General features: G+C 40.4%; 1 protein-coding gene across 1 annotated transcript in view; it reads right to left on the bottom strand.

The window, feature by feature from the left end:
• Positions 1-15477, bottom strand: part of ZNF407 (zinc finger protein 407) — a 762778-nt gene that overhangs the window by 122383 nt on the left and 624918 nt on the right. The gene's annotated exons all lie outside the window — the stretch shown is intronic.

Raw genomic sequence — 15477 nt, forward strand, 5'->3', positions numbered from 1 at the left:
AGTAGTTAATTAGAAATTATTCTTTGCTATGATCTACAGAAGAAAGCATCTCCATTATCTATTGTCAGTCAAGGCAGATGGGTGAATCGTTCAACTGTCAATCTAGCCGGTGTAATAGGCATGATCAATAAGAAAGCGCAAAGCTCAGATTTCCATATCCAACATTAGGGAGAATGGAGATCATTGTCACTAAACAGAGGAATGTGCTGATGACAGAGACCAGGGAGGAACTATGGCCTGACTTTCACTGAAAGATATAAAAGGAAATAATTTTTACTGCAATCATGTATGAAACCTGCAAAAGGTCAAGTGGTTATCCATTTTAGTTAGGGCATTTATTCTAACAAATATGCACATAGTCCATTTTCTTCTTCCTAAAAGAAATTTAGCATACAGCTCAATGCTTATTCCATATACTGTACATCTAAAGTTACAAATATATTTTTACTCGACAAGGGAAGCTGGCCAACTGCACAGATAGGGGGCTGGCACGCCTTTCCTGATTTATCAATGAAACTTCCTGTGTCACCCATGAGCTTGCTAACCAAAGAATTGGTAGCCCCATCTCCCTCTACATAACAGTGAAAAACAGAAGCTGAAAACAGAAGTAGTAAAGCTGAACAAAGTAGTATCAGACTGGTATTCCTGGCTCTTCAGTGTGACAGGGATATGGAAATCATAAAACTGGCTACATTAAATAAGTGTTTAAATAAATAAATGAAAATTAATATATTTATTTTAATAGGTGGGCAATGTATTTTAACCGTGTACTTTGCCTGACAGCATGGGCATGCCGCCGCCCTCTCTTGCTAGCTAATAAAAAATATTATAAAAGGGTAAGGTCCCTTTAAGAAATTTAAAAGGGATTTGGGACAGGAAAAACAAGGTCACATGACATGTGGGAATTTCCCAGAATGTCATGTGACCCCTTGGAATGTTCTGGAAAAAGGGCTTATTATATAAGGCCCCCTCACAGGAATCTTCACGCCAGTGTCAGTCAGTGTCAGCGCAACAAGCAAAGAACAGCCGAGTGGAGGGAAGATCTATAAGAACAATCAGCGCAGGGAGACGAGCACATGTCGGAAAGTTGCGGTAGAGGCAAACCAGCTACAAGAAGCTTGCAACAATGCAGACAACACCAGCATGGCCCGCTGACATGACTGCTCACTAACCCGAAGCGAGAAGAAGCCAGGATGGCGCCGCCGGAAGAGGCAGCTACTAACATGGGGCGGAGAGCCAGGCTTAGGGACAAGAAGAGGAGGAGGGTTTTGTCCCCATCACCGCCCAGAGGCAGAGGTGGGCGGGCTAGAAGAGTGGCATCATGGAGAAAGGTAAAGGCGGTGTCAGCTGTAGGAGGCTTGGATAGGTTAGCTCTGCCCAGCACTTTAGTAACACAGCAAGAAGCTAGTTTGTGTAAGTGTTCTAGACATCCTGCAGCAGTCCACTGGAGGCAATAGAGGAGCCGCAAATGCTGCTTCAGTACAAATCAATGCGCCACCTGGTGGTCTAGGTGAGTTATCACATGCACTTAGCAACATTATGGAATCCATAAATAGATTGGCTGATAGTACTAACACTCCAGTAAATGATAGTAGTAATTATCTAAATGTATGGTCTAATGAGAAAAAGAATACTGTTAATATGGATAATGTATGCAATAATAATAGTCTTTCTTCTCCAATGGCTAATGTTAATCCTAAGACTTCATTGCTAGTCAAGCGTAATATGACTAGCTCATCGGTTCCTGATGTTTAAAGGAAATGTGAGATATCACCGCTAGGATATCACCTCTCTCCTCAGATTAAAGGCAACATTTGGAAAGGTCAATTTGTGGACATTTTGGCTTTACTCCCTTCTGTTAAAGAGTATATCAACAGATCTGACAAAAAAAACAGATGAAAAATCTGAGGATGATAGGAGAAGGCCAGTGGTGAGATCTTTCCACAACTGGTTACAGGCATTCGCTATATACCAGGGATATGCAATTAGCGGACATCCATCTGTTATGGATGCAAAACTACATCTGCAAAACTACAAGTCCCATCATGCCTCCGCCTCTGGGTGTCATGCTTGTGGCTCTCAGAGCCTTGCTATGCCTCATGGGACTTGTAGTTCTGCAACAGCTGGAGGTCTGCTAATTGCATATCCCTTTTATATACGCTAGTGTGTTAGGTGAAAAACACCCTGCATATTGCAGTGGGCTTTTTCAACATATGGAACATGTACTGGAGGCCTATAAGAGTTTCTGACGACAAGGATGGTTCTAGTATGATGAATCCTTTAGACAAAAGTTATCAATATATGCATCATTAAATGGGGTAAGATGTCAGGTTGTGACTTAACCTCATATTGCCCCAGAAAACAGGATATACTAGGCAGCAGCCCCAATCTAGGGTGAGCCCGTATAAAAGAGGACATTGCTTTGCTTACAACGAGAACTGGTGTAAGTGGGGGGTTCTTGTAAATGCAAGCACAAATGCTCACACTGTTTAGGACCCCACCTTTTACTCAGGTGTTTCAAAAGGAATACCAATTTTCAAGGCCCACAGAGAGATAACGCTACAAAAGCATAACACCAGTGAAAATAACAAACATGCAGCGATGGTTGGAAATATATCCAGACCAGGAGATAGACAAGTTTTTAATTGAAGGTTTCTCCAAAGATTTCCCTTTGCCAGTATTTTAGGGTGAGGGATGTGGATTTGTCAACAATTTAAAGTCGTTGGCTAATTACACACAAAAGGGAAAAATAAAGAAATCAAAGAATGTAGAATAGCTGGTCCATTTATTTACTCACCTTTTGTAAATTTTAGAATATTTCCTTTAGGGATCATACCTAAGAAGGAGACAAATTATTTTGCCTAATACACCATCTATCACTCCCAAAAGACACCTCTTTAAATGATGAAATTTAAGCTAGCATGTCATCTGTCTCTTATTACTTGTTTGAGGATGCTTTTCAGCAGATCAGGAAATTTGGGAAAGGTCGCTTCTTGCTAAAGCACACATTAAGTCTGCTTTTCGGCTACTACCTATTGAGCCAGTATTCAATTCCCTAGGTATGTATTTTGAGGGCAATTATTTTGTTTATGTGCCTCCCTATGGGATGTTCTATATCCTGTGCCCATTTTGAGAAATGTGTGTAATTTCTTCAATGGGTGGTATGTTTTGAAGCAATTTATGAAGGTGTATTACACTACCTTGATGACTTCTTATTCATCGGCCTGGCTGATTCCCCCTCTGTGTTTCTGTAGGCTAAAACTGTTTAGTGCAGTCACCCAGCATTTTGGTATTCCACTAGCTAGTGAGAAACTGTTCTTCCATCCCCATCTATAGAATTCTTAGGTATAAAAAAGATATACCGAGTTACTTGAATTTCAGTTACCAGTGTCAAAAATTCAGAAAATTAAAATCATGATTTCTTGATTTGTTGGCAAAAAAAAAGTTTTATTAAAGGAACTACAAAAAGTTAAAGAGAAAATTGTGAAGCCACAGCACCCACAGTAAGAATGCCGGCGCAGTGGGAAAGAGGGCATCTGTGACATGTCCCAGAAGATTGTAGGGAGGGAGGGGTAGAGGTGAGCTTCCTTCCGGCACCACAGAGCCCTGGAAGGAAGTGGGAGCTGGATGCCTCTAAAAAGAGAGGCCCCCCCCCAAAATAAAATGACATGCCAAATGTGGCACGTCAGGGGTCACCATCACTTAAAGTGGAAGTTCCATTTTTGGATTAACTCCGCTTTAAGGCTTGGTTCACACCTATGGGTTTTTTGGTGTTTTTTGCAGGAATGCACTACAGTCCATTTAACATGGTTTCCTATCGTACATGTTCACATCTATGGGAAAATTATTTTAAAGGATGAGGCATTAGTCATGTTCAGAGAATCAAAAATGCAAATACAGATAAATAGCAAGCCATATATGATAAATCCCAACACCAAATTGTGATGCTCAAAATCGGATTCCTAGTTTTTGCTCAAGAGATGGGTGGCCACTCACCAGAGAATTATGACCCCATCTTTACCAACCAGTGGCCACAACTACAAAAGTACCGACAATACATAGATGATATTTTAATCGTGTGAGAGGGTCCGCAAGAGGAATTGGAAAGGTTCTTATCATACATAAATTGTAATGATCATATCAAGTTCACTAGCACTTGGCATCAATCAAGTATACAGTTCCTGGATCTTGAAATCTTTAAGGTGGGTTCCTGTCTAGAGACACAAACCCACTTCAAAAAAAGAGACCGATCGGAATGGCTACATTTCCACTCAAAGTTGCCACCACAGGTTGATTCCGAAAGGCCAGTTTCTCAGAATCAAGAGAAATTGTGCGAGTGAAGGAGACTTCATGGTTCAGACTGATATGCTCATTGGCAGGTTTGTGCAAAAGGAATATAATAAAAGGCAATTGGAATCTACGAGGGAACAAGTCAGATTAATTGATCGTTCAACCCTTTTGGAGCCTAAACTAAAAAATCCAGGACAAGATAAGTTTGATTTTGCTTTTATATCACGCCCATATGCGTTTCGTCACTACGTCTTCGTCTGTGTCTGTAGACGCCCACAGACGAAGACGTAGTGACGAAACGCGTATGGGCGTGACCAAGCAGCTATTCGTAACTACAGAGCGGTCGATTTGAATGTTCACCCGGGACCCGCCGTGGAAGCTGAGCCTGTATTCGATCTAAGACGCTCGGAGCTGCGGTGAGGCAAATCCGGTCGTTCTGGTAGTGACATCTTTGTGAATGAATTTTAAGTGATTATGTACGTATGGTGTATATGCGCATGAGCATTTTAATTAATAAAGCAGTTTGCACTATGGAACCTATTTTTTTGTTGTTTCCTATATGTGAACCTGCTGCTGTAAGTGAAGTATAAAAAACCAAGAAATCTGTTACCGTTGGGATATTAAGGAATCTGAGATTGAGAACCTTTTTGATCGTTGATGTGACAAGAAGATTCTACAGAGGAGTACCAGTGAAATCATTTTAATTATTCGTAACGAAGTGCCTGTTAACCCCCTGGGTTCTGGTGAGTGTGTTACCATAAGGGGTGTCATCGGCTGTCAAGTTTTTTACACACTGGTGGTTTTATCTTGGCGATGGACTTTCCTTTCTGTTTTTCCAACGTGTGAATGTTTCAACTGAAATCTCATCCTTATATGCGTGTCCCTTTTTCAAGGACATTTCTGTGGTTCTATTTGTAATCATGGGATTATCACCCTCTTAAAATTATTGTTTTGTTGTTTTAGCGCTGTCAATATGGTATATATGGGACAATAGGTTAATGAAAGCTATATACTATATAATTTTTGTGATTTATCTTTTGTATGATAGCAGCTTGTAAATAATATTATCTTTGACTCACCTCTGTGGGCGCTGGGATCAGTGGGGAATATTCTCAATATTTTGTGTTCAGTGTGTTTTCCAGTGATATTAGTACTTGTTATATTGTTAGGGTTCGCCAACATTGGAGAGGTACAGACATGGCAAAGAAAGCATCCCAAATGAAGATGCAATAGATATTTAGACTTTACAGTCCAGAGGGTTGAATATTGATCTGAAGTGTTTTTTGACTGACTATTGAGGACTGTTCTATTATGGGCCATCCTTCACATTTTTGGTGGGTGGAGTGTAGCATTTAAAAAAAAAATCTATTTATACTGAGTGACTCCTTCCGTGTTTTCATCTCCTTTTTCTGCTAGTTCATCTAGCTTGTACACGTGAATTTATTTTATAAAATATATCTTTTTTATAGAATATATTATTTCATATATAATTTTATTTTTCAAATTTATATTAGTTTTGGCCATGTATATATTTTGTTTCAGGCCTTTTTAGATAGTGGTCACTAGATGACGATGCTCTGTGGTGTTTTTTCATTATAGGCTATGTTGCACATATTTAAGTTCCACATTTATTATGCCTGGCCACTAGATGGTGCCAGTTTACATGTTCCTGTTTATTATATTTTTTTTTATCACGTCACTATTTTCTTAATGCGATTTAGCTATGATATTTTATCAATTTGCAAAGTTTTTAATGTGTCTTTTGGGTTTTTACATGTTGATATCAGGTTGATTTATGCTGTATGGTGGGAACAGTGTGTGTAAGTCGGAATCTCCTAGAGGGAGATCTTGCATTACATTTTTGTTGTCTCCCCCATTTTGGAGTAGTCCCACCAACAGCACCCTTCCCATTCAATTATAAGCAAGCTAGGAGTGGTGTGACATCACTCCCTGAAGACGCTAATAATGCATAACATATGTCAGAGCAGAGGAGACGCCATTCCAGGTTCTGATCCCACACCCTTTCTAGGCTTGGCCTTAGGAGAGATGCGGACTTCACGTTATGCCTTTAGGACTATCCAACTTGCACATGCCAATTACACCTGGTGCCCGGATCGGCACTGTAACATGTGAGTGTAATCGCAAATTGTTGTTGTCATTTGCTTTTATCTATTAAAAAATAATACACTATGAGACCTTCCTCTGTGTCTCTTGTCATTTTTCCCATTCTAGTTTCATCTTGAGGGGACAGTGGAGTGGAACTGTGCTGTCAGTGGAATCAATTGGTATTCCAGAAGCACTGTTTGACCTTCCTGTAAAAAGGGTTCATAATTCTTTGCTGAGTGGCCAACCATCTATTGAGCACTTGTGGTGAAGAACTAGGAATCTGATTTTAAGCATCACAATTTAGTGTTGGGATTTATCATATATGGACTTTTAGCTTGGTATTTATTTATATTTTTGATTCACTGAACATCACTAGCGCATCATACTTTAAAATAATTTTCCCGCAGCATTTGGTGACCTGTTCACTTTTAAAGGGGCAGCTTCCATTATGTTTGTTCACTGATTTCACAGGGCACCATTCATTGTTTTTTTTACATTTTTTTACATTCACATCTATGCTTTTTTCAGCTGCTCCATTTTTGAAAAGGGTGAGGGTCTTTTTTTTTAAACGCAAAACGGTGCATTTTTGGTTCAAGAAATGGGAGAAGCTGCAGAAAAGCATGCCATGCATTTGTGCAGCAATTTGCCTCTTCTACTTATTAAAAAATCATTAAAAAAAAAACACAAAAAAATGCATCAAAAATGAGTGTGAAACGCAAGAAAAGCACTGCAGAAACTGATCAAATGCAAACTGCATAGGTGTGAACCAAGCATTACTGTCTGTAGTTATGTCCCATACTTCCTATAGAAAATACACTAAATACGAAATAGGTGTGTTACCCGCTGTTTAATTACAGGTCTGATTAAGCTGAAAAGGCAGATTTACAACTAAAAATCTATTTTATGCTGTTTGTTAAGCATCCTGGTTATGACAGGCTTGTATTCTGTTTGAAAAATAATGGCTAAAAAAGTTAAATTATTACCACGAGAATAAAAAGGAAACAAGAGCAAAGATATAATTCTATTTCGTTTTTTGTTTTTACTCATCCCCAACCAGCATTTAGGTATTTATTAAAAATCCTTTTAATCTGATTTTGTACACCCTCTTTCTAAACACAGTGATATATCTTCCTTGTCATAATGTGTTGAAAGTGCAAATTCAATATCCGAAAATACAAGTAAAGTTTGTGTAAAGGCCCAGACTAAATCAGTTTGCATGTTGTAATTGAATATATACCCAAAGGCACGCAGACTCAGAACAATAGCTGCAAGGGGAATGGCAAAGCCCTTTGTCTTAAGGCCCAGGAACACATTGGAAACCAAATATAATAAAAAATGAAAATTCAGGTGCAAGCATTATACATTTCATACTGAATAATTATTTCTGTACTGCCCGCAAATCCTCTCTGGTAAGCTGTGCATCTAAAACTCATCGAACTGCCAAGGGGTAAACGCAGCTCCATCCATCATGCAGCCACTTGACAAATACATTCCATAATAGAAGTTTATTTTTATGGGAGGCTGAATCAAGGACTTTCCCATGCATACAAAAACTTGTCAAAATTATTTATGAGTCTTGCTGAGACACACAATATGTCATATCAAACTCCTATTTTCCTTCCGAGCACAGACTGTCAATATCTCTACTACTATCAATAATATGGAACACTGCTGCTAAAGGCCCTCAGGAGTTTGAGGTCATTTGCCCATCCCTGCCTGCTGCCAAGTTCTGTTTCTAACTGCAATGCAGTTGAAAAGAGTGTGTTTACAACCTCTAGGAGGTGTATTTAAGAGAAGAACATGTGGTTACATTGAAAAGCCTTGGCAACTAAATAAATGAAAGCGCCTAGAAGAAAGATTACAAAGGATTTCAGTAAATGCTATAAAGTGTAAAATGGGAAAAGAGAAAAGATGTAGTTTATCTGATGTATATTCAAGCTGACATTTTAAAGAAACAAGTAAAGGGAAAAGGTAGATGATAAGGAAATAGGCATTAAGACAAAAAATAAATAAATACTTTATATGAAAACTGCTGGTTGTTACCCTTACAGGTATGCATATGATGGTATTCACACTAGTACAAAAATAAAAATAAATACCTGATGTTTCTCTCAGCCCATTGATCTGTTAGCTGTTACATTAGGCTTAAAATGATTTTAATCACTTGCCATCCGATAACAGCAAATGTACCCCTAGCAGACAGCATAGCCAGGCCAGAGGACATACTGGTATATTGCTTGGCACATGCGCACTAGCACGCCCTCTGGGAGACACAAAGGCACATTCCAGTGACCGCTGTGTCCGGTGGCCATGCCACGTGGTAACTGACCCCTATGAGCGCCCGGGGTATCATGTGATTGCTATGATTGGTCATAGCGATCACATGGTTAGAATGTAAACAAACCAGTCATGATTTGTGTCTATTCAGGACTGCTTGCTTAGTGTTGTGAAGCTGTGATTGGCCCACTGCTATTACATGGTACCAGACACCAATCACAGCATGTCAAGAGAAATCAATCCGTCATGAATGGAAAGCCAGTTAAATACTGCTTGTAACAGCGAACACCACGGTTATAAGCAATAACAGCGTAAAAAAAATATCCAGATTTTTTATTTATTTTTATTTTTACAGTTTCTCTTAACTTTTTTTGATCTCTTTTACTCCAGTTATAAGGAATGTAAACATCCCTGGTGGTGGTTAAAAAAAAAAAAAGGATGTGAAAAAAAAGGATAAAAAAAAAGTAAAAAAAAAATGTAATAAAAAATTATTTCTTTTTTACATACATGTGATCAGTCAGTTTCCCTCATCATCGCCACACCAGTCATATGATGCTACTGTACTGCACTGGATACGTGAAAAAATAAAAATAAAAAAAAACTCCCACAATTTATTTAATTTCAACATTTTCCAAAATATCATGACAAAAAAAAAAAAATCACAACTTTAACCGGTTCCCGACCAGTGCACGCCGATGTATGTCGGCAGAATGGCACGGGCAGGTATATTGGCGTACAGGTACGTCCAATCTTTAATGCCACCCTGCCATCACGAGCGTGGGTCCCGCGGACTCGATCGCCGCGGGCATACCCGCGATCGTCTCACAGGGCGGCTATACGAGGAAATGCCGTTGTAAACGACATTTCCTCGTTCTGCCTAGCAACTAGTGACACTAGTCAGTGTTCGCTAAATGAAAGCCCAGCCCCCCACAGTTAGTAACACACCCCTAGGAACACTTAACCCCTACACTGCCACCCACTGGTTAACCCCTTCACTGCTAGTGTAATTTTTACACAGAAATCACTGCATTTATATAGCAGTGATTGCTGTATAAATGACAATGGTCCCAAAAATGTCCGATGTGTCCGCATAATGTCGCAGTCACAATTAAAATTGCTGATCGCCACCATTACTAGTAAAAAAAAAAAATATTAATAAAAATGCCATAAAACTATCCCCTATTCTGTAAACGCTATAACTTTTGCGCAAACCAATCAATAATTGCTTATTGCGATTTTTTTTTTACCAAAAATATGTAGAAGAATACATATCGGCCTAAACTGAGGGAAAAAATTTATTTTTTATATATTTTTGGGGGATATTTATTATAACAAAAAGTAAAAAATAATGTGTTTTTTTCAAAATTGTCGCTCTATTTTTGTTTATAGCGCAAAAAAAAAACCGCAGGGGTGATCAAATACCAGCAAAAGAAAGCTCTATTTGTGTGAAAAAAAGGACGTCAATTTTGTTTGGGAGCCACGACGCATGACTGCGCAATTGTCGGTTAAAGCGACGCAGTGCCGAATCGCAAAAAATGGTCTGGTCTTTGACCAGCAAAATGGTCCGGGGCTGAAGTGGTTAAAAAGACTTGCCATGCTGCTAAATACTTTGGACTGTCTACTTTCCAAAAAAGGATCTCAAAAAATGAGATAGGCCGTTAATACCTCAGGATTAATCCATTAAAATATATACCATAGTTTGTAGAATCTAACTTTCAGAGACTAAATAATATACACCAGTTTGAATCATTTATATCCAAGAAATGTAGCAAAACACATTTTGGCCTAATTTTATGAGGCTTATTTGCAAAATTTTAACCACTTAAGGACCAGAAGGATTTACCCTCTTAATGACCAGGGCATTTTTTGCAATACGGCAATGCGTCGCTTTAATTGACAATTGTGCGGCCGTGCGACATTGTACACAAACAACATTTATGACCTTCCCCCCGCCCCCCACACAAATAGCGTTTTCTTTTGCTGGTATTTGATCACCTCTGAGGTTTTAATTTTTTGCGCTATAAACAAAAAAAAAGTCACAATTTTGAAAAAACTCAATATTTACTTTTTGCTATAATCAATATCCAAAATAAATAAATACATTTTTCTTCATCAGTTTAGGCCAATATGTATTCTTCTACATATTTTGGGTAAAAAAGTTTGCAATAAGCATATATTGATTGGTTTGCGCAAAAGTTATAGCGTCTACAAAACAGGGCATTTTTATTATTTTATTTTTTTTACTAGTAATGGCAGTGATCAGTGATTTTTAGTGGGACTGCGATATTGGGGCAGACAGATTGGACACTTTTTTGGGACCACTGACATTGATACAGTAATCAGAGCTAAAAATAACCACTGATTACTGTATAAATGTCACTGGCAGGGAAGAGCTAATGCTAGCGGGTGATCAAGGGGTTAGGTTTTCCCTAGGTAGGTGTTTGTAACTGTAGGGGGAGTGGACTGACAAGGAGTAGAGAGATCGTTGTTCCTGATCACTAGGAACAGCAGATCTCTCTATAATACTAGAACGGAGATCTGTCTGTTTACACTGACAGATCACCATTCTGGCTCTCTGAGGAGCAATCGCGGATCGCTGGCAAACTTTGCGGCCGCCGACCATGCGCATTGGCTCCAAGGTCCCCTAGAGCTCTGATCTGTATCCATGCTGCAAGTCTGCAGCAGCTCTTTTCCCCACTTACACAGGCTTGGCTGAGAACAGTGGAAGCCATTGGCTCCCTCTGTCAGCCAAAACCTGTGAACAGAAAGCATTGGACGGGGTTGAGCTGTGTATATGAATGGACAGAAACAGTGTTAATTTAAAAAATGCTGTCTTCCTGTAGGATTGATGGCCCAGCCAAACGGACAGCAAAAAGTTCCAATTAAACAATGCACGTGCTTCTACTTAGAGAAGTGATATTGCACCTGGTTGCTTCTGACCCAAGCTAGAGGTGTGGGCTGGCTCCTGACAGCTTTGTACTAGCACTAGGCTGTGCCTTGATTATGGACAAGCTAAGTATTGCACCTTGTTGTCTCCTCTTATCCAGGCTTAGGGTGTAAAGCAAAGTAAAAGTGAAAGTAAGTTACTCACCCAGTCTCTTTTTGGTGAATCCTTAAGTCCAGGAGGCTACTGGCACATGCTTCCTGCTATGCAGGCCAAGTCTTCTCCGTCGGGTGGCTTTGGCTAAGCCTAGCTGAGGCTGGTAAAAAGAGGTGAAAATTCCAAATGAACCTTCTCTCCTCCATCCACTCTCTTCTTTCTCCTGTCCTTTCTACACCTGCCCTGGGCAGGTGTAGTAAGGACAGGAGTCCCCTCCAGCACAGGTGTCCCCTCCAGGCGACTGAACCCTGGACTCTGCTCCCTCACTGCCAGGCTACTGAACATTTATTCAAAAACATGTATAAAAAGACAGACAAATAATTAATTAGTGCACAGGGTAGTTCAAAATCAAAACCATATCCCTAGGCTGAGGCCCCCACCTCAATTAACAGGTGTGGTTCCTTAAGGTCGTGTATAAACATGAAGAAAAAAGGGAATTAGAGATCACCAAGAAACCTTATAAAGGATCACCATGGATTTAAAAAATCAACCTTATTGAATATGTTTAAAATGAATCAGTGCAAAAAACTACCACTGATGCAAACATTAAAAATGACAATGTTGTCAAACAACTAAGGCTGGGTTCACACATGTTCGGTGCGAATTCCAGCTCAGTTTTCTCTGCGAAGAGAAAAAAAAGCTGTTCAGCGGTTCCTCTCCATTGTAGCTGCAGATCAGTGAGCAGGGAGAGGGGGAGGTGTAGTGAGGAGAAGGAGAGAATTTGAGTTCAAAACGGAATGCATCTGCGAATCAGATGCGTTCCCATAGAAGATAATGTGCTTGTAATTCGCACCACAATGCCCAGAAAACGTACACATTATCTGGGAAATACGCAGTGCAAATGCAACACACATATGTGAACCAGATGCATTCAAATGAATGCATTTTAAAATGTCCTGCGAACTGGATGCTTTGTAAGCTGCATCTAATTTGCATAGGTGTGAACGAGGCCTCAGAGACCTGCCTGCAGCACACCTCATACAACCGCCACATTCAGTCCACACTGCAATAAGTCTATTGGGATACAAAGGCTCTTCCAGTCAGAGGGATAAGGAAGGATGAGGTTATTCAAATGGTAAAGCCACTCAATCCACAGAGACCAAAACCCTGGCAATCTTCCAATCAAAAGGGTGTAGCAATCCACATAGAATGCCACTGAGGCTGAATGTTCAGTTAAACCGCAATGAGGGTAATACAGGCAGGATGGGGAGATGAGGGCGGCATGGAAATGGGAGTAGCTGGCTTTATCTTAGATAGAGTCTATGGATAAATAGCAGAACCAGTCACATAAGTTGGTATAAGTCAACCCCACAACAGGAGATTCACAGCCAGGTGTTGCTGGATATATATAGACTGGGGAGGATTCATAACACAAGTCCCATATAGCATTCACTGGGTAGCATTTAGCGGCTGTACATCAGTATGCTCACCACCTCATGTCTAACAGAGGGGGGGGGGGGGGTTGTTGCAAATCCTCACGCTGTGTGCAGCCCATGCTTGCCAGCTCCTATTTCATAGTCCAATAGCCTGGAGAGATTGAAGTCCTTGTACCTTTATGAGGTTTCTTGGTGATCTCTAATCTGCATTTTTTTTCATACCGAACATGTATAGCCAATTTTCCCACCTTCTGGGCTTTACCACCCTAGGGATTGGTGTAAATGCCATAAATGTTCAGGTGTTGGCCTGTGTTCCTCCACTCTCTAAGTTCCAGAACTATCCAGCCAATTCTGGAAGACAGGGGAAGGAATAGCCCTTGGAGCTCTGCACAGCTACTTTAACCCCAGCTCCTCAGCCTATAGAGGAGCTAACTAAATTTACCCACTCTGTACACTGAGGGTGCTAGTTGATTTTATTGATATATTGATATGTTAAGTGTTCCAGCATGGTCTGAAGAAAAGCACTGATGTGATCAATAGATAAAGGGACAATGCCACTTTGCCCATTTAGGTCTTCACAAGCAGTTCCCTCAGAATCCCTGCAGCTTCTTCCTCCATCGCAGCCAGCACCAATACTTAGCATTTCTAGGTAGCACGTGACCTCTTTCCATGTTAAAGTGCTGGAGAATAGCAGCCAATCACTAGATGTACTGTTATATGTCGAACACTGGGGATTAATAGTGACAGCCACAACATGGTAGGAGCAGCAGGGGTGTGCTGCCAAGGTTGAGTATTGGGAATTGAAGGGGCCCCTTTGCAAAGACACAGTCTTTCTGTCCTAATAATGAGACACCCAATAATCACATGCACCTTTTCCCCAACACCACAACTGCAATCAGCAATAATTACTCATAAAAGCAAGTGTTTAGGATTGCAGTGCTGTAGTGGCAACAAGGCAGGGATGGATGTCTGACCACTGTAGAAAGACCACTTGTCACACACAGAGCAGTGGTCCTCATCTTCAGCCTGCTGCCTGTTTCTTGAATTTAGGGCCAGTGCTTGAAAACAGTTAAATGCCTACAAACATTAAGACACTTCAATGTATAATGCAGGTATAACCCAAACATTTTTTTTTTCTTAGCTTTTGATAAAGGGGGCAGCACAGTGGTGTAGTGGTTAGCACATTCACCTAGCAGCAATAGGGTTGCTGGTTCAAATCCCGACCACGACACTATCTGCCTGGAGTTTACATGTTCTCCCTGTGCCTGTGGGTTTCCTCCAGGTACTCTGGCTTCCTCCCACACTCCAAAGACATGCTGGTAGGTTAATTAGACCCTGTCCAAAAAAAAAAAAATGGCCATAATATATGTGTATGTCAATGTTGTAAGTGCGTCAGGACCCTACAGGTTAAAGGACCACATAAAAAAACTGCAGATGGACACCAGTGGCAAGAAAGCGCCCTGAGGTGATTCAGTTCGTATAGGTAGCGCTATACAAGTCATTCATTCATTCAAAGTAAGGAAAGGTTAAAATGTCTGTCATAAAAAAAATGGAGTTATAAGGTTTCTCTTTACTTACTGTCCCAAAGACACAACAGAACGTCTAAAGCCACGTACACACGATCCGAAATTCGGCCAGCAAAAGACCGATGAGAGTTTTTGGTCGGTAAATGCGATCATGTGCATTGCTCCATCGGACTTTTACTGCCCAAATTTTGGCCAGAAAAAGATTGCGAGCATGTTCTCAATTTTTCGGTCGGAAAGTCCCTATCCGAAAATGCGTTTGTGTGTATGCAATTTCCACGTGCAAAAACTCACACATTCTCAGATTCAACTACGAGACGGAAGCTATTGGCTACTGGCTATTGAACTTCTTTTCTAGTCTCGTCACACGTGTTGTATGTTACTGCATCCTTGGCAGACGGAATTTGGTGTGACCCTGCGTACGCAAGACCGCTTGAGGGAAATCCCTTCGGAATTCCATCGGGAAAACCATCAGAGCTTTTTCCGACCAAAATTCTGATCGTGTGTACATGGCATTGGAGAGCTGCCACCAGGTGTCTCCATTGAAAGACTTACCATCATGTCCTTCTGGTGATGACTCACCATTTTCTCTCACTTTCCATCTCAATGACAACCATCGCAAGGACAAATAGAAAAGCAACTCTCCCAAATAGGAACACAGCAAAAACATAACAGAGTGTCTAACCATTCCTTAATTTATCCAATACTAAAATACAAAGGTTTGCTTTTACATACACATTAACTCAGAATCATCATATCCATTATGGGCGACCATCTGCTAGAGATCTTGGTTCCACATCATACT

The sequence above is a fragment of the Lithobates pipiens genome, unplaced genomic scaffold (genome assembly GCF_037356315.1).
Source record: "Lithobates pipiens isolate NorthernLeopardFrog02 unplaced genomic scaffold, aLitPip1_a1.2 Scaffold_19, whole genome shotgun sequence".
NCBI lineage: Eukaryota > Metazoa > Chordata > Amphibia > Anura > Ranidae > Lithobates > Lithobates pipiens.